At 43.5% G+C, this 22,926-nt stretch overlaps 1 protein-coding gene across 1 annotated transcript in view; it reads right to left on the reverse strand.

Moving 5' to 3' along the window:
- Positions 1-22,926, reverse strand: part of CAMKMT (calmodulin-lysine N-methyltransferase) — a 662,536-nt gene that overhangs the window by 466,164 nt on the left and 173,446 nt on the right. The gene's annotated exons all lie outside the window — the stretch shown is intronic.

Genomic DNA, 22,926 nt, shown 5'->3' on the forward strand with positions numbered 1-22,926 from the left:
CTTTTGGAAGATTTGAGATGCCTTTTTGCAAACTTTGGCCGGGCTTGGATGTTTTCTCCGTAAGAAATGACTTCTGTTTTGCCACTCTACCCCGTTGCCCAGACATATGAAAAACATGGGAGATTTTTGTTCACATTTACCACACACCAAGTACTTGTCAGATATTCCTGCAGCTCCTTTAATGTTGCTGTAGGCCTCTTGGCAGCCTCACTGATCAGTTTTCATCTTGTCTTTTCATAAATTTTGAAGGACGTCCAGTTCCAAGTAATGTCACTGTTGTGCCATATTTTCTCCACTTGATGATGACGGTCTTTACTGTTTTCCTTGGTATATCTAATGCCTTGGAAATTCTGTTGTACCTTTCTCCTGACTGATACCTTTTAACAATGAGATGCCTCTGATGCTCTGGAAGCTCTCTTAAGCTCTCATGGCTTTTTCTGTATGATGTCACTAAGAAAAGGTCAGGAAAAACCTACTAGAACAGCTGAACTTTATTTCGGGTTAATCAGAGGCCCTTTAAATGATGGCAGGAGTGTACTGACTCCCATTTAACATTAGTTTGAATGTGATTGCTTAATTCTGAACACAGCTACATCCCCAGGTATAAGAGGTGTGCACACTTATGCAACCGCATTATTTTATTTTTTTATTTACGCAGTTTATAGGTCACATTAAAGGTGGAAGTTCTGAAATAATTTATTTTTGTCTCTTTTTTTATATCAAAGAAACCTAAAATTTTAAATACCCCATATATAATATATATACACACCCCCTCCCTGCCTACAATAATTTAGGACACATCATCTATCCCAGAAGACTCTGGGTCCATTCAAAAAGTTCAGCCTGTCTCACATATGTACAGTAGGAAGCTGGCGGTAAAGCATCAGGAAGTCACAGCTGGCTTCCCATAATCAAGATGGTGGTTCTGGAGACCCAAACAATAACGAAAAGCCAGCCGGGGTGAAGACAGTGCTGGATCCTTGGACCGGTAAGTGTTGGTGTATTAAAAGTCAGCAGCCACTGTATGGCTGCACGATTCTAGCTAAAACGAGAATCACCATTTTTTTTGCTTAGAATAAAGATTGCGATTCTTGCGGCGCAACATCATCTTTCACACTGTACAAAAGAATTGGGCTAACTTTACTGTTTAGCTTTTTGCTTTCATTCATTAAAGTGTATTTTTTCCAAAAATATTGTGTTTGAAAGACTGCTGCACCATTTTATTCTCTGGGGTCTTTGCTAAGAATATTTATTTATTTATTTTATTTTGGGGTTCCAAGTAATTTTCTAGCAAAAAATACTTATTTCAACTTGTAAGCAACAAATGTCAGAAAAAGGTTTAGTCTTTAAAGAGGAAGTAAACTCTCTCACTCTGATGCTTCTTTTCATTTAGTCAATTTTAATAAGTAATTATCAAACTATAGCTACTGTAATCCAGCCCGAATTGAATATTACTTACTGTTTAACCACTTACAGACCAGACCATTTTGCTGGTCAAAGACCAGACCACTTTTTGCGATTCGGCACTGCGTCGCTTTAACTGACAATTGCGCAATCGTGCAACGTGGCTCCCAAACAAAATTGACGTTCTTTTTTTCCCACAAATAGAGCTTTCTTTTGGTGGTATTTGATCACCTCTGCGGTTTTTATTTTTTGCACTATAAACAAAAATAGAGCGACAATTTTGAAAAAAACACATTATTTTTTACTTTTTGTTAAAATAAATATCCCCCAAAAATATATAAAAAAAAATGTTTTTTCCCTCAGTTTAGGCCGATACGTATTCTACATATTTTTGGTAAAAAAAAAAAAATCGCAATAAGCGATTATTGATTGGTTTGCGCAAAAGTTATAGCGTTTACAAAATAGGGATAGTTTTATGGCATTTTTATTAATAATTTTTTATTATTTTTTTTTTTACTAGTAATGGCAGGGATCAGCGATTTTTATTGTGACTGCGACATTGTGGGGGACCCATCGGACATTTTTGACACATTTTTGGGACCATTGTCATTTATACAGTAATCACTGCTATATAAATGCAGTGATTCCTGTGTAAATGACACTGGAGGTGAAGGGGTTAACCAGTGGGTGGCAGTGTAGGGGTTAAGTGTTCCTAGGGGTGTGTTAATAACTGGGGGGGGGGGGGTTGGGCTTTCATTTAGTGAACACTGATCTCTGCTCCAATCACATGGAGCAGAGATCAGCGTCACTAGTTGCTAGGCAGAATGGAGAAATGCTGTTTACACGGCATTTCCTCCATTCAGCTGTCCCGTGAGACGATCGCGGGTATGCCCGCGGCGATCGAGTCTGCGGGACCCGCGACCAGACTCACGGGGGTCTCGACCGGCACGCGAGCACGCCGGCAGCAGCGCGCTTCGCGATGGCAGGGCGGCATTGAAGATTGGACGTACCTGTACGCCAATATGCCTGCCATTCTGCCGACGTACATCGGCGTGCGCTGGTCGGGAACCGGTTAAAGAAACTTTAAAAACTTGTTTCCAGGGGTTAGGCAGCACCATCTTAAGTATTGTTTTCTGAGTCCACAGTGGAGTGTATTTCCGCCCTTACATTGAGCAGTGCCTGTACTGTCAACCAAGCCTCCTTCTCAATCTAATGTTTCTATGGCAACCCTACTTCCCTGTTCATAGCTGACTTGTTTTATTTCATAATATTTACTTGTGCTGATTATCTAGAGTTTGCCTGTGTGAGTCCTATCAGCTTCAGCTGATAAGTCTGCAGTAATGTTGTCCCATGCCCTGCTTTACACTGCATGTGATGTCACATGGTCACATGGTATGTAGGAGGAAGCTCTGAGTGATTATAAAGTCTCCTGGGAGTTCAGTGTTGTGCCGTAGAAAGTCCTGATAACAGACAGATAAGCACACAGAGAGTGTGTTGTAAATCAGGGGAGATCTGAGCAAGCAGTGTTCATTCGGGTTTTTTATGCTGATTTACATGGGACAAAGTTGTGGGAGAGGGTTTACAACCACTTTAAGTGATTAAATTGCCCTCATCTAGGACAAAAGTCAATTTCTTTGATCTAAGAACAATATGTTACAATGTTTCTCTTTATCTCCGCCTAAGTGATGTGGTCATAAACTTGGCAGGCTGCATGTTTTTTTTTTTTTTTTTTTGACAGCTGTCGGCTTGAGCAGAGAACTCTCTGCACTGAATTGAGGAAATGCTGTGTTAAGATCCGGAGGAGGTAGAATCACTCTAAGCCACAGTATTTGTAGCTTCTGAATGTTTTTCCATATCTTACTACAGAAAAATATACAATATCCCAGATATCCCATATCTTATAGAACTGGGTCACAGCATCCTTACCCAGCGCTGTCATATGCTCCATTCTGATATAACATTCAGGAGCTGAACCTGGGAAGGCGAAGTAGGTGATAATTCTCTTGGCCGCTAATAAATCGTACAAGGCTAATTTATTCAAAGGTTTCCCAATAGTTGAAAAAAGGAGTCCTAAAAGATAAATGTAACTGATCCAACGGAAGGGGTAACGCAAGTAGTCGGAGCAGAGACATTACCATACCAAGCTCACGCTGCCATAAAAAAACGATAATGGGAACCAGCTGCCACAACGCCAACATAAAAGAGAAAGTGAAAGATCATGGCGACGTAGTACTTCAGGTGTTATGTACCAGGACATTGAGATTTTAAAAGCCATCACTTGCTGCGCCACGCATCTTTAAATTTTAGACCTAGAGGACCATACCTTGTCCCAGCAGGAAAGGGCGATGGGGTGCTGGAGAATAGGTGATCATTTACGCATATAGGTATGGAGGTCCTCGGTAAGGGGAGAAGCCTCATGGAGTAATTTGTAGATAGAGGATATATGTAATTGGTGAGGTCCCTGGGCACAAGTTAACTAAAAGGTTGTGGGTTTAGGCAGTATAAATGGGTGTGGGGAGTATGCAAAGAGATAATGTTAAATTTGAAGATAGGAGGAAAACATGTTTGAAACAGGTTGGAAAATGATATTTATGAGTTGAAACAGAGTGGCATGCACCCAGGGTGCCATGCGGGCATACGATAGGCTGTCAGGTATTAAGGGGTTTAAGAGTACATAAGAAAAAGGGGGCATGGCGAAGAGAGAGAAAACTTGGTAGAACAGGTGCTCCAAATTTTCCAGGTAAAGAGCATCGGGGCCAGACATAACCCCTGCAATCCAGGATCATGTTGCAAGAAAGGGGAACAAATCAGGGAGCAAGGATGAGCAGGATAAAGGGTGCCCATCTCAATTTCTGACCATCTATTCATGCAGATTGACTGGACCAGGAGGCAACATAACGAAGGTGGGTGGTGTAGTAGTACTTAAGAACATCAGGGGCACCCAACATCAAGATATTTTTGATATTAACCCACCAATTAAATAGCCTGGTGAACTGTATAAACTTGAACAGCATGTCCACCACCCTTCACACGGACACTGATGTCAACACCAGGAAATTGCTCCGTGCCCAAAAGAGGAACATGCTCCGGCAATTTGTACTGCAGTGTCACAGGTTCAATCATTTCCAACAGTCTTCAATTAACTATGGCAGGGGTGGCCAACCCGCGGCTCTCGAGCCGCATGCGGCTCTTTGATCGGTTTCCTGCGGCTCTTGCGTTCGGGCTGGTTCATTGCGGCCCTTGTGTTCGGACTGGGCCGATGGTTCAGTGGGCTGGTTTAGTGACAGGCAGCCCGAGTCTCTGCACTCCCCCGCTCCTCCCACACATCAACAGCCAATCAGCATGTAGTGTCCCCAGCCCGCCACATTTGAATACATAGGCGCTGGAGTGAGGCTGAAGGGGGGCAGAGGAAGGAGACACACGCTGTATCTGAAGCCGATGAGATACAAAAAGGTATGACCACAAGTGTGCAGGTTACTGATCTGTCCTCCCTTCTCCCTCTGTCTTGCTCTGTACTTTTTTTTTTTTTTTTTAATAACTGTTTCACCTGAACACTGATAAGATCTGCTCAGCACATTCTCGGTCTGTTGATAGTGTGACACACGGCTGGCTGTTAACCATTTCAGCTTCTTTTCACTTATTTATCCAGAGCTCTGTGTGTGCTGCATGCTTTCTGTGATGTTTTTTGGAAGAATTTACTGCTAGTTCAGGCTAGAAGACCCATTAACTATTTATTGTTATGCTGACCAGTTCACTGTTTGCAAGACAATTTGTATTTTGGAAATTAGATGAGCTGCTGTCTTCTGTCACATGGATGTACTTTCAAAGGAAGATTACTGACTTGATGAAAATGACTGGCCTGTGGTCTTTGTAGTGTTAAAACAGTGTGTGACATTTACAATAAATCCAGCTGAGCAAAAGTATGTGTGTATGAGGAAGGGATGGGGTGATGTTCATGTGTGCCCATGCGTATGATGTGGCTCTTTGCGGTAACTCTGTAAAAAATGTGGCTCTTGGTCTTCGTCTGGTTGGCCACCCCTGAACTATGATGTTAAAAAACAAAGAAGAGAGCAGCGCCATCTAAGTGCAGCATGATAAAAAAAATTAATATAGGACAGACGACTCACAAGATTGTAGAGCTTACAGCGCATGTGAAATGGTATAGGAAGTTAGTCCACTCCTGGGTAAAGGCGGTCGGCTCGCAGGTGGAGAGCCGATACTCCCGGCTGCGCTGGTGGCTCCTCCCTACCCTCTCACCATCCGCAGGAGACATGTTCAGCTGCCCCTGAGTCGAATCTGATAACCAGGAAGCGTTGGGAGCCACCAGCGCAGCCGGGAAACATCAGCTGCCACTCCACCTGCGAGCCGACAGCCTTGAGTTTAAAATCGTCTGTCCTATATTAAAATGTTTTTATCGCGCTGTGCTTAGATGGCGCTGCTCTCTTCTTTGTTTTTTACAGTCTAAAGAGCCCCTTTAAGCTTGTTATGAGCTGGCAGCCATCCAGAGTAAGCCCATCTGTGACCATCTACACACCTCTTGCTGCATTTGAACTCTCATGCATGGACTCCCCACTATAGAGAGTAGATTAATCACCCATTTCTCTCTATTTGAGCTGACAGAGCGCACATGAACATTGATAAATGTTGATGAGCCCATTGCCCCTTTTGCAGTGGGCAACAGAAGTTTTCTTACGCCCGAAAACCCAGATGGACTGCAGGGGACCCTTGGACGGCATACGTCCTCCTGTGATTTTTTTTTTCAAATGAATTTACTCTTTAATTGAGGCTTTATTTACAAACACAAAATCATTTTAGCATAGAGATCCACAATGGGGGCAGCTATGACTGTTGGGCACAAGTGTAGATTCTAGTGGACAGTCTTGGGCACGCCAGCAAGACTTGGATTCACTGTTCTCAGCAAAGAAATAAAAAAATAAAAAACTACAGACAGTATAGTGAGATGAGACCAATAAATGCTGAATTATTTAGAAAGATCTTACACGCAAAGTAAATAAAAGCATTTACTTTGTCGTTTGGCGCATAGCTCACTTTCTGGATATGTAACAGCTCACTAACAAACTAAGACACATACTCTCCCTTTCTACTGCTGGAATCCTGAAATGCGTTCTGTAATTCATATGAAACAGAGAAGATGAAAGAGCGAGCAAACCTTGCCGGTAATGGTGGCAGATGAGTAACCATAACCATATGCTTTTATTATTACTCCGCTTTCGCATTAAATTTGTAAGCATGGATGACGGGAAAGTGCCAATTGCCCCATTAAATTCTGAAGTCTTAAAAAGGACACTAATATTAAAAAGCTTGTCTAAAGGGCACTTTTCTTGTAGGATCGTGAAGTTGAAGTGATTCTATAGCCACATTTTTTATTTATTTTTTAAATAAACATGTTATACTTGCCTGCTCTGTGTAATGCTCTTGCACAGAGCAGCCCTGATTCTCCTCAGCCAAGTTGTCAAAATCTGCAATTACTGATGCTGGAGAGTCAATGGAAGGAACATAATTGGAGATTTTGACGAGTTGGCTCTTTTGACAGATCATCGGTTGTACTGCCTTATCAGTGGCCCTGGGCACTGAAGAGGAGGCACTGATGAGAAGGCACTGATGAGGAGGCACTAATGAGGAGGCACTAATGAGAAGACATTGATGAGAAGACATTGATGAGAAGACATTGATGAGAAGACATTGATGAGAAGACATTGATGAGAAGACATTGATGAGAAGACATTGAAGGGAAGACATTGAAGGGAAGACATTGAAGGGAAGACATTGATGAGAAGGCACTGATGAGAAGGCGCTGATGAGGAGGCGCTGATGAGGAGGCGCTGATGAGGAGGCACTGATGAGGAGGCACTGATGAGGAGGCACTGATGAGGAGGCACTAATGAGGAGGCACTAATGAGGAGGCACTAATGAGGAGGCACTAATGAGGAGGCACTAATGAGAAGGCACTGATGAGGAAGCACTGATGAGGAGGCACTGATGAGAAGGCACTGATGAGAAGGCACTGATGAGGAGGCACTGATGAGAAGGCACTGATGAGAAGGCACTGATGAGAAGGCACTGATTAAAGCGGGGTTCCACCCTAAAGTGGAACCTCCGCTGATCGGATCCTCCCCCCCTCCGGTGTCACAATTGGCACCTTTCAGGGGGGAGGGGGGTGGAGATACCGGTCAAAGACAGGTATTTACACCCACTTCCGGGCATAGACTCCCGTGGGAGTCTACGCCATTTCCTGTCCTGCCGCGCTGTCTGCTGGGACACACACGGGTCCCAGTGACAGCACAGAGAATTCCTATTGCGCTGCGCGACTCGCGCATGCGCAGTAGGGAACCGGGAAGTGAAGCCGATTCGCTTCACTTCACTTCCTGATTCCCTCACCTAGAATGGTGGCGGCAGCAGCCGAGGGCCGAGCGATCGATCGGCCTCGGCTGCCGGCATCGCTGGAACCCGGGACAGGTGAGTGTCCATTTATTAAAAGTCAGCAGCTGTAGTATTTATAGCTGCTGGCTTTTAATATTTTTTTTTTTGGTGGAATCCCTCTTTAACTGTGTAAACGTCCCCTGTCACACTTGCCAGTTACAGGCTCTCTTCTCCTCTCGCTGTGACAGCGCATGAGGATAGGAAAGCCGATAACCGGCAAGTTTGTTTACATGTGACCAGCTGTGTTTGGACACATCTGATCACATGGTAAAGGGCCACTGTGATTGGCCTTTTACTGTGATCAGTGATCAGCTGTGTCCAAAGGACGCCTTCCTAGAAGAAGAGAACCACACTGTAGCCGTCTTTCGGCTATAGAGCAGTCAAGAAGTGGTTAAATATTAAAAACCAATTAAATAATGTTTTCAGTTTATGATGTTTAGATACAGTTTAGTTGCACTTTAATTCCACTGCTGCACCTCCTGACACTCTCGCTGTGACATCAGAACATAATCCTGTATTACTAGCATAATTCTGGGCTTTAGGTTTTGTTCTCCTCATACAAAATAAAAGCGTCCTGCAGTCTTCTAGGTAACAAGATAAATCAGAGCAGCTGTGGGATGTGTCAAATTTGCTAAGGAAGTGACAGATATCACGCTGACGTGATTTAGTTAAGTAAAACATTTAAGTGATACACAGACTTTGCAAAACATTCATATCCAATGGTGCCTTTATTTGCTCTTTAAATGGAAGCTATTTTAGAGTTTCAGAAAGATTACAGTATTAATAATCACAATGGTCCAGGCTTCATTTAGTACATAATTTCAGAATTTCTACAATGTCTTCATTCTAAAAGCATTTAGTAGATACTATTGAAAAACTGTAATTTTCTCTGAAGATATAGCACTAAATTACAATATCTACTCAAGACGTTCACTAATACATTGCTGCCCCGAGGACAAAATGCATTTTAAATGTCTTGAAATGTATCATGGAGAAGCTTTGCCCTTTTACTACAGCAGACTGTAAATGTATACCATTTTTTTCTCATAATCCCTTTATGGGTGCAACGAGCGTGCCGCATCATGCACTTGAAGCCGAAAGACGCATAGAAAAGCTAAAAAGAAAATCTGAAGTGAAAGTGCTAAAGTATTTTAACTTAAACACTCGTGTTTTTTCACCTTAATGCATCCTATGCATTAAGGAGAAAAAGCACCTGGCAGTAACCGGCCCCGCAGCTCCCCCGTTTTACTTATCTGAACTTCATCAGGCGGGGGCGCGATCTTCCTCTGCCCGGGGTTCTCGCCTCTTGATTGGATAGATTGATAGTAGAGCAACCATTGGCTCCCACTGTTGTCAATCAAATCTAATGATGCGGCGCCAAGTCATACATTAAGCGGCTATGCACGCCGAATGATGGACTCGGAAGTGTGCCGGCAAGGTAACCCCCAGGGAGAGTGCTTCTCCTAGGGGGTTATCTGATGTGAGCCGCAGAGGGACCCCAGAAGACGGTATTCGAGGCCACTCTGTGCAATATGAGCTGCACAGTGGAGGTAAGTATGACATTATTTTTATTTTAAATAAATGATGCTTTACAATCACTTTAAACATTTAAGGAACTCCACTCACAGATGAGAGCTGTTCAGTGATTTATAGCATTCAGGTCACTAAAATCGATGGAGAGAGCTGAGCCATTATGTGGAAGCAGCTCTACTAAGGCGGTTCAAATCTCCACCGGTTTAGCAGGAACCGGGTAAGATTCGAACCATGTATGGGCAGGCAGATACAACGGGCATGTCAGATTTTTAGGATGTGATTACTGCCAGCAGCTGTAGCTGCTAGCAATAATTGCTGTGTTCTCCTGGTAGGGATGGCTCAACGTGCCTCTAGCCAGGAGAACACAATAGCTCTGTGTGATTATCACACGAGGCTGTTATAGTCGCTAGCAATAATCACTGTGTTCTCACAGCAGGGATGGCTTCCCTCCCTGGGAGAAGACAATGGCTTGCCAGGAGGGATTGCATTGCATTACCTGTCAACAGTGCATTGATGGGGGAATTGTGCACATTTTGTGGGTTGCAGAAGAGAAATGTGTTCTGTCTATGGCCGGCCTTAGACAGATTGTTTGTTATGGGACATGTTGCCACAGATACTTTATCAGATCTATGAATATATGTCAGACACAGTAGCTTTACTAAGTGTGCGAAGATGAGAACTTGCATGCTCATACGTGCCATGAACGCACAGGCGCATCCATCCGCCACAGATCTTGGTGCCTGATGGCCTATTTAAACCTGGATCTTCAGCTTATACCCTGTGATCTGTGGTCTTGAAAGCTTGCTTGGTCCTATTTCAAATTAAAACAAACATGGCGATAAAAAAGGGAAAAATCTCTAATGCCGCGTACACACGACCGGACTTTTTGACAGCAAAGGTCTGATGGAACGAGTCCGTCGGACAATTCGATCTTGTGTGGGCTCCATCGGACCTTTACTTGCCAAAAATCAGGCAGACTTTAGCAATAGAACATGTTTTAAATTTTTCCACCGGAACTCCGCCGAACCGAGAAATCCATTGGTGTGTATGCTAGTCCGACGGACAAAAAACGATGCTAGGGCAGCTATTGGCTACTGGCTATGAACTTCCTTATTCTAGTCCAGTCGTACGTCATCACGTTCAAATCCGTCGGACTTTGGTGTGATTGTGTGTGGCCAAGTCCGTTCATTCGGAAAGTCCGCCGAAACTCCGTCGGAAAAGACCGCCGGACCTAGTCCCTCGAAAAGTCCGGTCGTGTGTACGTGGCATTAGTCAGCCGCTAGCACACCATTAGATACAAAATGGTAATATCAAACAAACCCAACTAAAGTGCAGCACTTATAAAAAAAAACATTATAACAAATTATAACAGTCCTAATTGAGTTTCTACATTGGAATGTCCATGCAAACAAAAAAAAAAATTTAAGAATAAATCTTCATATGGTATAGAAAAAACACCTCCATGTGAAAAAAAAGCAACACACTCTGTGCTCCCACACCAGTGCCCAAACGAAGGGCTTTACCACATTGGTAATGCTATAAGAATGCTATGAGAAGTCATATAGCGCTTGAAGGTGGTTAGCGCAGATCCTGGATATTTGATGTTGCCACTTCAATCCTCCATACAGTATCCCACAAAAGTGAGTACACCCCTCACATTCGTGGAAATATTTGATTATATCTGTTCATGTAACAACACTGAAGAAATTACACTTTGCTACAATGTAAAGTAGCAAGTGTACAGCTTGTATAACAGTGTAAATTTGCTGTTCCCTCAAAATAACTCAACACGCAGCCATTAATGTCTAAACCGCTGGCAACAAAAGTGAGTACACCCCGCTGGCAATAAAATTGAGTACACCCCTAAGTAAAAATGTCCAAATCTGGCCTAATTAGAGTTTCCCCCCCCCCAGTGTCATGTGGCACGTTAGTGTTACAAGGTGTCAGGTGTGAATGGGGAGCAGGTGTGTTAAATTTGGTGTTATCGCTCTCACTCTCTCATACTGGCCACTGGAAGTTCAACATGGCACCTCATGGCAAAGAACGCTGAGGATCTGAAAAAAAGAATTGTTACTCTACATAACGATAACCTAGGCTATAAGAAGATTGTCAAGGCCCTGAAACTTGGCTACAGAATGGTGGCCAAGACCATACAGCGGTTTAACAGGACAGGATCCACTCAGAACAGACCTTGCCATGGTCAACCAAAGAAGTTGAGTGCACGTGCTCAGCGTCATATCCAGGGGTTGTCTTTGGAAAATAGACGTATAAGTGCTACAAGCATTGCTGCAGAGGTTGAAGGGGTGGGGGGCCAGCCTCTCAGTCTATACGCCGCACACTGCATCAAATTGGTCTGCATGCCTGTCGTCCCAGAAGGAAGCCTCTTCTGAAGATGGTGCACAAGAAAGCCCCCAAACTGCTGAAGACAAGCAGAGTAAAGACATGAATTACTGGAATCATGTTTTGTGGTCTGATGAGATCAAGATGAATGTATTTGGTTCAGATGGTGTCAAGTGTATGGCGGCAACCAGGTGAGGAGTACAAAGACAAGTTTGTTTTGCCTGCAGTTAAATCATGGTGGTGGGAGTGTCATGGTCATTGAGGGAACCATGAATGCCAACATCTACAGTGACATACTGAAGCAGAGAACGATCCCCTCTCTTCAGAGACTGGGCCGCAGGGCAGTATTCCAACATCATAAGGACCCCAAACACGCCCGTACACACAAGCATATTTTTCGGTCGGAAGAAACTTGGATGTTTTTTCAGACGGAATTCCGCTCTAGCTTGCCTTGCATACACACGGTCACACTAAAGTTCGCTGAACATGCGACCGTCAGGAACGCGGTGACGCACAACACTACGACGAGTCAAGAAAATTAAGTTCAATGCTTCTGAGCATGCGCCAAATTGTTTCTGAGCATGCGTAGGAATTTTGCACGTCGGAATTTGTACAGATGATCAGAATTTCCGATCGGAACTTTTTCCGATGGAAAAATTGAGAACCTGCTCTCAATTCTGTTGCTGCCCCGAAATTTCGCCAGCAAAAATCAGATGGAGCATACACACGATCACATTTTCCAACCAAAAGCTCTCATCGGACTTGCCAAGAATGTCAACAGACCTAAACCCTATTGAGTATCTGTGAGGCATCCTCAAATGGAAGGTGGAGAAGTGCAAAGTCTCTAACATCCACCAGCTCCATGATGCTGTCAGAAGAGTTGAAGAGGACTCCAGTGGCAGCCTATGAAGCTCTGGTGAACTGCATGCCCAAGAGGGTTAAGGCAGTGCTAGTTAATGTGGCTTTGTTTGGGAAAATCTGCTAATTCCAAAATAAGGCTTACGAGTGTGTGTAGGGGCGCTCTGAATAGCAGGACCAGGCAGATTATGTCTATAATGAGTAGAGGTATTCAAATGATGAGGTCTTCAAATACTTAGGGCAACACTCAAAGAGTGGAGCAATCTCTAGCAAAAAACAAACAGAAGAAAAGGCACCTCTAAGTCTAGAATAAAAACTTTTTAGTATCCCAAAAAGGATTAAAAACACTTTACAAAATATAAGACTGAAGGGAGCATTTCATGTTTTTAAGGCAGGTGATCCAGCATCAGGAAGGTCCCAGTGTGTTATATATATATTCCAGGGGTGTCGATAAGCAGCAGCAGATGATCCCAGGTTTACCAGCAGATGGAAGCCACAAGCTCTGGAAGCACTGATGGTGCAATCGCGCTGTCAGAGTCAGCGTGGGAAGTGAATCCCAGAAATTACGTCAGTGGAAGGGGACGACGACCAGTGTGGACCGCAAACTGGAAGTAGGTCATCAACATGGTGAAAACCCGACAGGTTTTTAGGTCATCAAAATATTGAAAACCCGACAGTGCTGAACTGGCCAAATTTCAATCCATGTATGGCCAGCTTAAGGGAGAAGGACAGGGGGCAGAAATACTGTAGCTCAACACCCTATTTATACCCCCCTGTCAAAGCTTGAACACCTTCTTTGAGAGGTGGCATGTAGGCATTTACTCAATATAAGTTCTCAATGATACACATAGTGGGAGCATGTGTCCTGTATTTAGTGCTATATTATGTCTTTCTTTCCTATCTCAGAAAATAGGAGATATGGGATAGTATTGTAACCTTCATCTATGTAGATAACTCTGATATCATGACATGGGCAGCAGTTCACCCGACACTCGTCAACATTTTATGCTAATTTGTTAATAAACTCATCTTTCTAAAAACGGTGATACACAGGATGAAACTGATGGGAGAGATAGTTGCAGGGGCCTCGATGGGGCAGTGAGGTTTATTTAACCACGTGCCAACCGCTGCAAACCGATATACGTTGGCATATACGTCGGCACAATGGCAACGGTGGGCAAATGAGGGTACCTGTACCTCACCTTTAAGAAGCGAGGATAGCAGGCATGTGCGCGCCAGCCGCATACAGCATATTATAATCACTCAATAGGACACACTTAACCCCTTCATCACCCCCCAGTGGTTAACCCCTTCACTGCCAGTGTCATTTACACAGTAATCGGTGCATTTTTATAGCACTGATCGCTGTATAAATGACAATGGTCCCAAAATAGTGTCAAAAGTGTCTGATGTGTCTGCCACATTGTCGCAGTCTCAATAAAAATCACAGATCGCCGCCATTACTGATAAAAAAATGAATAATAAAAATGCCATAAAACTATCCCTTATTCTGTAGACACTATAACTTTTGCACAAACCAATAAATATAAGCCTACTGCGTTTTTTTTAACCAAAAATGGAATACATATCGGCCTAAACTGAGGACATTTTTTTTTTATATATATTTTTGGTGGAGAAGCGGGGAGGGGGGTTATTATTGAGAGTGGAGAACTGGAATGGGGGGTTATTATTGAGGGTGGTGAAGCAGGGAGGGGGTTATTGTTGAGGGTGGAGAAGCAGGGAGGGGGTTATTGTTGAGGGTGGAGAAGAGGGGAGGGGGGTTATTATTGAGGGTGGAGAAGAGGGGAGGGGGGGTTATTATTAAGGGCGGTGAAGCAGGGAGGGGTTTATTGAGGGTGGAGAAGCAAGGAGGGGGTTAATGTTGAGGGTAGAGAGGGTAGAGAGGGCGAAGGTTGAGGGTAGAGATCCTGGGCGTTAATTCATTTCATTGGCCAGAATAATATGTTACCACTAGGGTTGCACCAATACCGATACTAATATCAGTAACGGTACCCGATACCAAGCATTTGCACTAGTACTTGTACTAGCGCAAATGCTCCAATGCCTAATCCAATACCTCCAGCTCTAGTGGAGCACTTCTGCTCGCTCCTGGCGTTTCCTCCGACGGCAGTGCTGAGCTCTGATGGCAGCTGTAATTTCCGGTTCTCCCGGGCCGTTGACGGTTCTGTCAATTGATCCGGTGTTTAGATTACCGTTTCCCATCAGATTGTGTAACGGAAGTGATGTTCTGACAAAAAAAAAAAAAACTTACCGTGCATGCTCTATGCATTCCATGGTGTTATGCGTTCCAAACACTTCATGATCTGACGGGCAGTCAACATATTACTACACCAGGCTACATCTTGAATTTCAGGAGTAATTTTAGCAATAAAGTGAGTGTATATAAATATAGTATATTGGCATCTGTGGTGCCGGTTTGATGTTACATTTTGTAACAAGCTGGACGCCAGCAGTTGGAAGGTGACAGAGGCCATTTTGGTAACAGCATCACGGATCTCAATATACAAACTTGAGCTGCACGATTTTGGCTAAAATGAAAATCACAATTTTTTTTGCTTAGAATAAAGATCCCGATTCTCGCGGCGTAGCATCTTTCACATTATACAAAAAATTGGGCTAACTTTGTTGTTTCGTTTTTTTAATTCATTAAAATGTATTTTTTCCAAAGAAATTGCGTTTGAAAGACCACTGCGCAAATACAGTTTGACATAAAATATTGCAACAACCACCATTTCATTCTGTAGGGTCTCTGCTTGAAAAAATAAATAATGTTTGAGGGTTCTGAGTAATTTCTAGCAATAAATATTGATTTAAACTGGTAAGCACCAAGTGTCAAGGTTTAGTCTTTAAGTGGTTAAACTTTCCTTATCTACAGACAGAAATTCATTCCTTTGATCTAAGAATGAAATGTGACTTTGTTTATAGTTATCTGTAATGTTGTGATAAACCTTGGCAGGCTGCCTGGATTTTTTTTTCAGGTGTCAGAGAACTCTCTGCACTTGTGAAATAGAATCGGGAAATGCTGTTTTAAGATCTGGAAGAGAAAGGAATCACAATTTTGATTCTTAGCGATTAATTGTGCAGCCCTCATACAAACTAAAATCGGTACTCGGTATTGCCGAGTACTTGACCAAAAGTATCGGTATGCATACTTGCTGATAACCAACATTAGTGGACTGCGGATGATTTTCATGCAGCTATCGAATTTGAGTGACTGGGCATGTTGAAAATGTTTGGAATAACAAAGGAGTTTCTAATTGATGATGGGAGAATCGTGCAAGAAATATAATCGAAAAAGAAATGCACATTAGCTGTGATCTGCAAAGAAAAGAAGATTCCCGGCCAGAGCCATCTTTAATGCAGGGCAAATGGGGCATCTGCCCAGGGCCCATTCATTGTTGGAGGGCCCCAAACACTGATACGTCAAGTGCATTAGTTTTCTCCTCCTTTCTATCCAGCTCAGCATGGGTCAAGTGAAGTCACGTCCCCACAGTGCCTCTTCTACTGGCCCACCCCTCCCCCTTAGCTCAGTCTGAGTGGACTGAGTCTTTTCCCCAGTGACATGCTGCATTCTGCCCCTCCCATCCCTCCTCTGCGGGTTGCTGGACTACATCACTCTGAACAGTGAGTAGATTGTCTCCCTAGGAGACACTGTGTGCTGTCCAGAGCCAGGCTTCCCCTCCCACCATCTATGATAACTTTGCAGGGAGTCTCAGCTGCTGCATAACTTATTGGGGGAGTGCAGGACTGCTGAGTGTTGTAGTGCAGGGCAGTGAGTGGCTACGGCAGCAGAACATCTTGGGGGGGGGGGGCTGCATGTTTTACTGCAGGACAGTGATTGACCCCCCACTTTACCCTCAACAATAACCCCCTCCTTGCTCTTCCACCTTCAATAATAACCCCCTCCTCTCTTCTCCACCCTCAATAATAACCCCATTACCAACTTCTCCACCCTCAACAATAACCCCCTCCGTGCTTCACAACCCTAAAAAAAAAACCTCTCTCTGCCTCTCCATCCTCAACAATATCCCCAATCCCTGCCTCTCGACCCCCAATAACCCCCCTCCCTGCTTCTCCACCCTCAATAATAACCCCCTTCCTGCTTCTCCACTCTCAATAACCCCTCTCCCCGCTTCACTACCATTAAAAATAACCCCCTTCCTGCTTCTCCACCCTCAATAACAACCTCAATCCCTGCTTCTCCACCCTCAATAACCCCCCTCCCTGCTTCTCTACCCCCAATAATACCCCCTCCCCGCTTCTCCACCCTCAATAATAACCCCCCTCCCTGCTTCTCTACCCCAATAATAACCCTCTCCCAGCTTCTCCACCCTCAATAATAACCCCCCCATTCCAGTTCTCCACCCTCCATAATAACCCCCCTCCCCGCTTCTCCACCCTCAATAATAACCCCCTCCCTGCTTCTCTACGCTCAATAATAACCCCCTCCCTGCTTCTCTACTCTCACTAATAACCCCCTCCCTGCTTCTCTACCCTCAATAATAACCCCCTCCCTGCTTCTCTACCCTCAATAACAACCCCCTCCCTGCTTCTCTACCCTCAATAACAACCCCCTCCCTGCTTCTCCACCCTCAATAATAACCCCCTCCCTGCTTCTCCACCCTCAATAATAACCCCTCCCTGCTTCTCCACCCTCAATAATAACCCCCTCCCTGCTTCTCCACCCTCAACAATAACCTCCCTCCCTGCTTCTCCACCCTCAATAATAACCCCCTCCCTGCTTCTCCACCCTCAACAATAACCTCCCTCCCTGCTTCTCCACCCTCAATAATAACCTCCCTCTCTGCGTCTCCAACCTAAACAATAACCCCTCTCCCTGCCTTTCCACCCCCACCAATAACCCAAATCCCAGTTTCTCTACTCCCAACAATAACCTCAATCCCTGCCTCTCTACCCCCCCAACAATAACCTCAATCCCTGCCCCTGCCCCCCAATAATCTCAATCCCTGCCTCTCGCCCCCCAATAACCCCCCTTCTTGCTTCTCTACCCTCAGTAATAACCCTCTCCCTGCTTCTCCATCCTCAGCAATACCCCTCCTTTCTGCAGAAACAGCAGTGCGCTGATGGTTAATGAGTGGTAATGTAGTATGGAAGGGGGGGGTGTAATGATGGGAGTATTATGGGGGGAGGGATACTTTGTAATAATGGGGGGTAGTATGGGAGAGGAGGCCTGTGTAGTGATGTGCATAGTATGGGGGAGGGGGTTCTGTAATTATACAGGTAGAATGGGGGTCCTACGTAGTGATTTGGGTAGTATGGGGAGGGAGTCCTGTGTAACGATGGGGGGGGGTGGCAAAATTGCATGGGGGGCCCCAAGAAAATGTTTGTCCAAGGTCCAATCAATATTTAGGGCGGCCCTGTTCCTGGCCATAAAAATTTTCTGTGGCACCACGAGAAGAAATTGAAGGCTTAGTTGGTCGGATTTTTAAATCAATGGTCACCATCGGATTATAAAATGCATGAATTTTCTGATTTTTGAAAATGAGTTTTGCGTTCGACCCATGTACGGCTTGCATAACAGTGTAATACAGATAGAGTGCTGCAGGATCACATCCTTTGTACTTGCACTAATAAGCAGCTGGCTTTAATTAATAATCAGCTAAAGGTTTTGTTTCTTGTTACTGTAGTAATTCCAGTTTAAAAAAAAAAAGAAAAGAAAAGAAGACAAAACAGGCAGTTCAATGTCAAACACTATTTGATATATGCACAAACACTATTGTCTGAGCATATAATGAGCAATTTTTAACAAAATAAAAAAACGCAGGACAAACATGACTTCGTTCCAGCAGTGTTTTATGTTTCAGGTTTTTGTTGTTAACAAGTATGGTAAAACCGTTAAGATACGCCTGCCTGGCAGTATCAGTCTGACCTCGCATCTAGCGCTTAATGGTCCCCCAGGCTAAAAGCGAAAGCTGATCTATCAGGCTTGCATTAGCATAGAATAACACTGAATGCTTACTGATGTACCCGCAGTGTAACTACCACCCCCCGGCACCCAAGCTTAGTCCATTATTTTCATTTTATCTCAAGTCATTTGTATGGTTGTCTGCCCCAGTTAAAGCCGTGGTGAAGACTGGTACTTAAATGAATTTGTGGAAAGGAAAAAAAAAAGAAAAAAAAAAAAAGAAAAAAAGACAAATGCCCTCTGAACTTCAGACAGTGCCTAGTGCTGCTTTCTGCCAGGAAAAAAAAAACAAAAAAAACAATGATACCTTCACATCAGTGATATTAAAGAAAGAAATCATTCTTTGTGTTAATCTTTTAACAATTTAAACATTTTAGTTCAGTGATGGATTTTTAGGGAAATTAATTTAACCCTTTTAGCTCCTGAAGATTAACCCCTTCCCTTAATGACCAGGCTATTTTTTTGCAACTGCGTTAATTTAACTGACAATTACGTGCCTGTGCAACGCTGTTATACGCACAAATAGAGCTTTCTTTTGGTGGTATTTGATCACCTCTGCGTTTTTTTTGTGTGCGATAAACCAAAAAATACCGACAATTAAAAAAAATAAAAAATTAAAAAATTAAAAAAACACAATATTTTTTACTTTCTGCTATAAAATGCATCCAATAAAAAAAAATTGATAGCATGTTCTCAATTTTCCCGATGGAAAAACTTTCTATCGGAAATTCCGATCGTGTGTATGCAATTCCGACACGCCAAAAATCACGCATGCTCAGATTCAACTACGAGACTGAAGCTATTGGCTACTCGCTATTGAACTTCCTGTTTCTAGTCCCGTTGTACGTGTTGTACGTCACCGCTTTCTAAACTATCGGAATTTGGTGTGACTATGTATAGGCAAGAGAGCTTGAGCGGAATTCCGTTGGGAAAAGCATTAGAGCTTTTTCCGACGAGAATTCTGATCTTGTGTACGCGGCATAAGGTAGTTTTCAGGCGTTTTAGAATAGCACCTGAAAAGCACCTGAAAAGCACCTGAAAAGCACCTGAAAACTGCCTCCCATTCATTTGAATGGGTGCTTTCACACTGGGGCGGTGCGCGCTTGTGGGGCGGTATGTCCAACAAGAAAAACTCGCTGCTTCAGGTGAGATTTAGATGCCTGATGATCTAGACAGGTGCCTGCCTCGGCCCGCCTCCACATGCAGTCAATAATAGAAGAAATGGCCACACTCCGTACTGGATCAAAATAATTTTTTTATTCAGAACATCCCAAGTGTTGACAAAAGATAGAAAGCTGGTAGATACATTTCAAAACACGGCAAGTGTGCTTAATCATTACCCAATGAGGGGTGGTAGAAAAAGTCCTGCAAGCAGCATCTTTGCGATGTGTTTGGAGCAATGTAAAAAGTGCTCCAAAAACTGCCCTGTCCATTGAAATGAATGGGCAATGCTTCGAAAGTGCCGCAAAATGAGTCTTCTTTTTTTTTTTTTTACAGTCACGTTGTCATGTGACCTTAAAAAAAGCGATGCTAAACTGCTGCTAAAGCACCATAAAAACAGTGATCAATGCTAAAAATATGCTGAGTCACTGTACGAATGGCACTGGTTGGGAAGGAGGAGGGTTGGAGTCAGCTGCCGGAGTCTACTGAATGCTTAGACCAGGGGAGGCAGAGACGAGGGGGTGCTGCGGCTCCACAGAGAAGCGCAGGATGTGGCAAAGCAGTTCGGCCCTCCTATTGTGTTAGTAACACGTTAAGTAATGTTAAAGAGGAAGTAAACTCTCCCACTCTGATGTTTCTCTTCATTTAGTCCATTATAATAAGTCATTATCAGACTATAGCCACTGTAATCCAGCCCAAATTGCATATTACTTACTGTTTAAAGAAACTTTAAAAAACTTCTTTCCAGGGGTTAGGCAGCACCATCTTAAGTATTGTTTTCCGAGTCCACAGTGGAGTGCATTTCCGCCCTTACATTGAGCACTTCCTGTACTGTTAACTAAGCCTCCTTCTCAATCCAACGTTTCTATAGCAACCCTGCTTCCCTGTTCATAGCTGACTTGTTTTATTTCATAGTATTTACTTTTGCCGATATCTAATGTTTCCCTTTGTCAGTCTTATCAGCTTCAACTGATAAGACTGCAGTAATGGCCATGTTTACACTGCATGTCATGTCACATGGTCACATGGTGTGTAGAAAGAAGCTCTGAATGAGTCTGAAGTCTCCTGGGAGTTCAGAGTTGTGCCGTAGGAAGTCCTGATAACAGATAGATAAGTACATAGAGAGTGTGCTGTAAATCAGGGGAGATCTGGGCATGCTCAGAGACTTCATTCAAAAGAACAAAAAGGATTACAACAATACTAAGCAAGTAAGGAGATATCTACAAGCAGTGTTCATTAGGGGTTTTTATGCTGATTTACATGGGACAAAGTTGTGGGGGAGGGTGGGGGAGGGTTTACAACCACTTTAAATGCACATAGGAATACATTTCTGAAACTTTTACATATTAATCTAATTTTAATAAAGAAATATCTCAAACAAAATGTATATACAAATGCCCTTTAAAAGAAAAAATTGCAAGTCAGTCAAGTTGGAAAGAGACACAAGTCCATTCAACGAATAAAAAAAAAAAAAAAAAAAAAAAAATCAAATAATTAAATTAAATATTTAATAAAGGAAACTCTATTAAGGTAGGACAGCGCCGGGCAGAACAATTTAAAAAATGTAAACCTCAAGAATTTACTTAAACCATTTAAAGGCCCGGCTATTCAATGAGCAGAAAGGAAAAAAACAATTAGAACAATAGAGTACAAGAAGCATTTTACTAGCCGTGTCAGTGTAGGGTTTTAGAGAGAAAGTGATTCTTCAGAGGCTTTAGAGGAAAGAAGACCGGATAAGTGCCTTTTGGGGAAAAGATTGAAATTCCATCCCTGATCCTGCACAAGAAGTCTGGTAAGTATGAATGACAGGACATGATCAGAAAAGAGGCGAGACCGGGGTCACCGCCAGGGCAGAAAAGATGCTGGGAGGAATATTGTGAAACAAGAGAAGAAATGTTAAAAGGTTACTGATTTAAATGCAGTAATTTATCCAACAAAACCTGTCTAGCCTTACCTTAAAGTGAACTTATAACCTACAGGTGATAAACTAATCCTTAACAATCCAAATATGCTTAATAAAATAAGGCCCCCTCATGTACTAATACATTTAACAACAAATGATCTATATGAAAAACAATATATATATCTGCCCAATTGACCTATCCAGAAAATCTTTCAATGTATCCCCTACGCACTACAAGTATATGTTCTTCGCTCAACGGCTTAAAAGGCATAAAGCTATTTGAGGTCCAGTGCTGTTCTTCATGTGCTTACCTTCCTATATAACCCAAGTGCTCAAATATAGACACTGGCGAATGGCACAATACATGCTTGGAATTTCGTTTGAATGCTCATTTTATTAGATCTATGAATTCACAAAAAAACTAAAACCTTCCCTCCCAACCCACCCATACTTATCCACACTAATGCCGCGTACATACGGTCAAATTTTCCAATGGAAAATGTTGCATGCGAGCTTGTTGGCTGAAAGTCCGACCGTGTGTATGTATGCTAGAGCTTGGCGATTTTCTAAAAAAAAGAAATCAGCGATTTAAAAAAAAAAAAAACTAGATTCACGATTAGAATCAAGTTTTTTTTATTTTTTTTGATGGACACCACACCGGTCCTGAGGGCAGGAGTTTTTAGGCGAGGCCGCAGCTTCGGCCTAGTCTCCGGCGTCTGGCCTCGCAGATTAGGCAGAAGCCGCGGCCTCGCCTAAAAACTCCTGCCTGCAGGACCTCAGGATCGGCGCGGTCTCAGCGCCGGTCCTTGGGAGCTGCAGGCAGGAGTTTTTAGGAGAGGTTGCGGCTTCGGCCTTGTCCGCAGCGTCCGGCCTCACAGACTAGGCAGAAGCCGCGGCCTTGTCTAAAAACTCCTGACTGCAGCTCCTCAGGACCGGCGCTGGCACCGCGCCGATCTTGAGGTCCTGCGGGCAGGAGTTTTTAGGCGAGGCCGCGGCTTCTGCCTAATCTGCGAGGCTGGACGCCGGAGAATAGGCCGAAGCCGCGGCCGAAGCCTAAAAACTCCTGCCCTCAGGACCGGTGTGGTGTCCATCAAAAAAAACAAAAAAACTTGATTCTAATCGTGAATCTAGTTTTTTTTTTTTAAATCGCTGATTTCTTTTTTTAGAAAATCGCCAAGCTCTAGCATACATACACACGATCGGACTTTCAGCCAACAAGCTCGCATGCAACATTTTCCATTGGAAAATCCGACCGTATATACGCGGCATTAGTGTGGATAAGTATGGGTGGGTTGGGAGGGAAGGTATCAGCACCGGTCCTGCAGGAAAAAAATATCTA

Source organism: Lithobates pipiens, unplaced genomic scaffold, assembly GCF_037356315.1.
Source record: "Lithobates pipiens isolate NorthernLeopardFrog02 unplaced genomic scaffold, aLitPip1_a1.2 Scaffold_18, whole genome shotgun sequence".
NCBI classification, from domain to species: domain Eukaryota; kingdom Metazoa; phylum Chordata; class Amphibia; order Anura; family Ranidae; genus Lithobates; species Lithobates pipiens.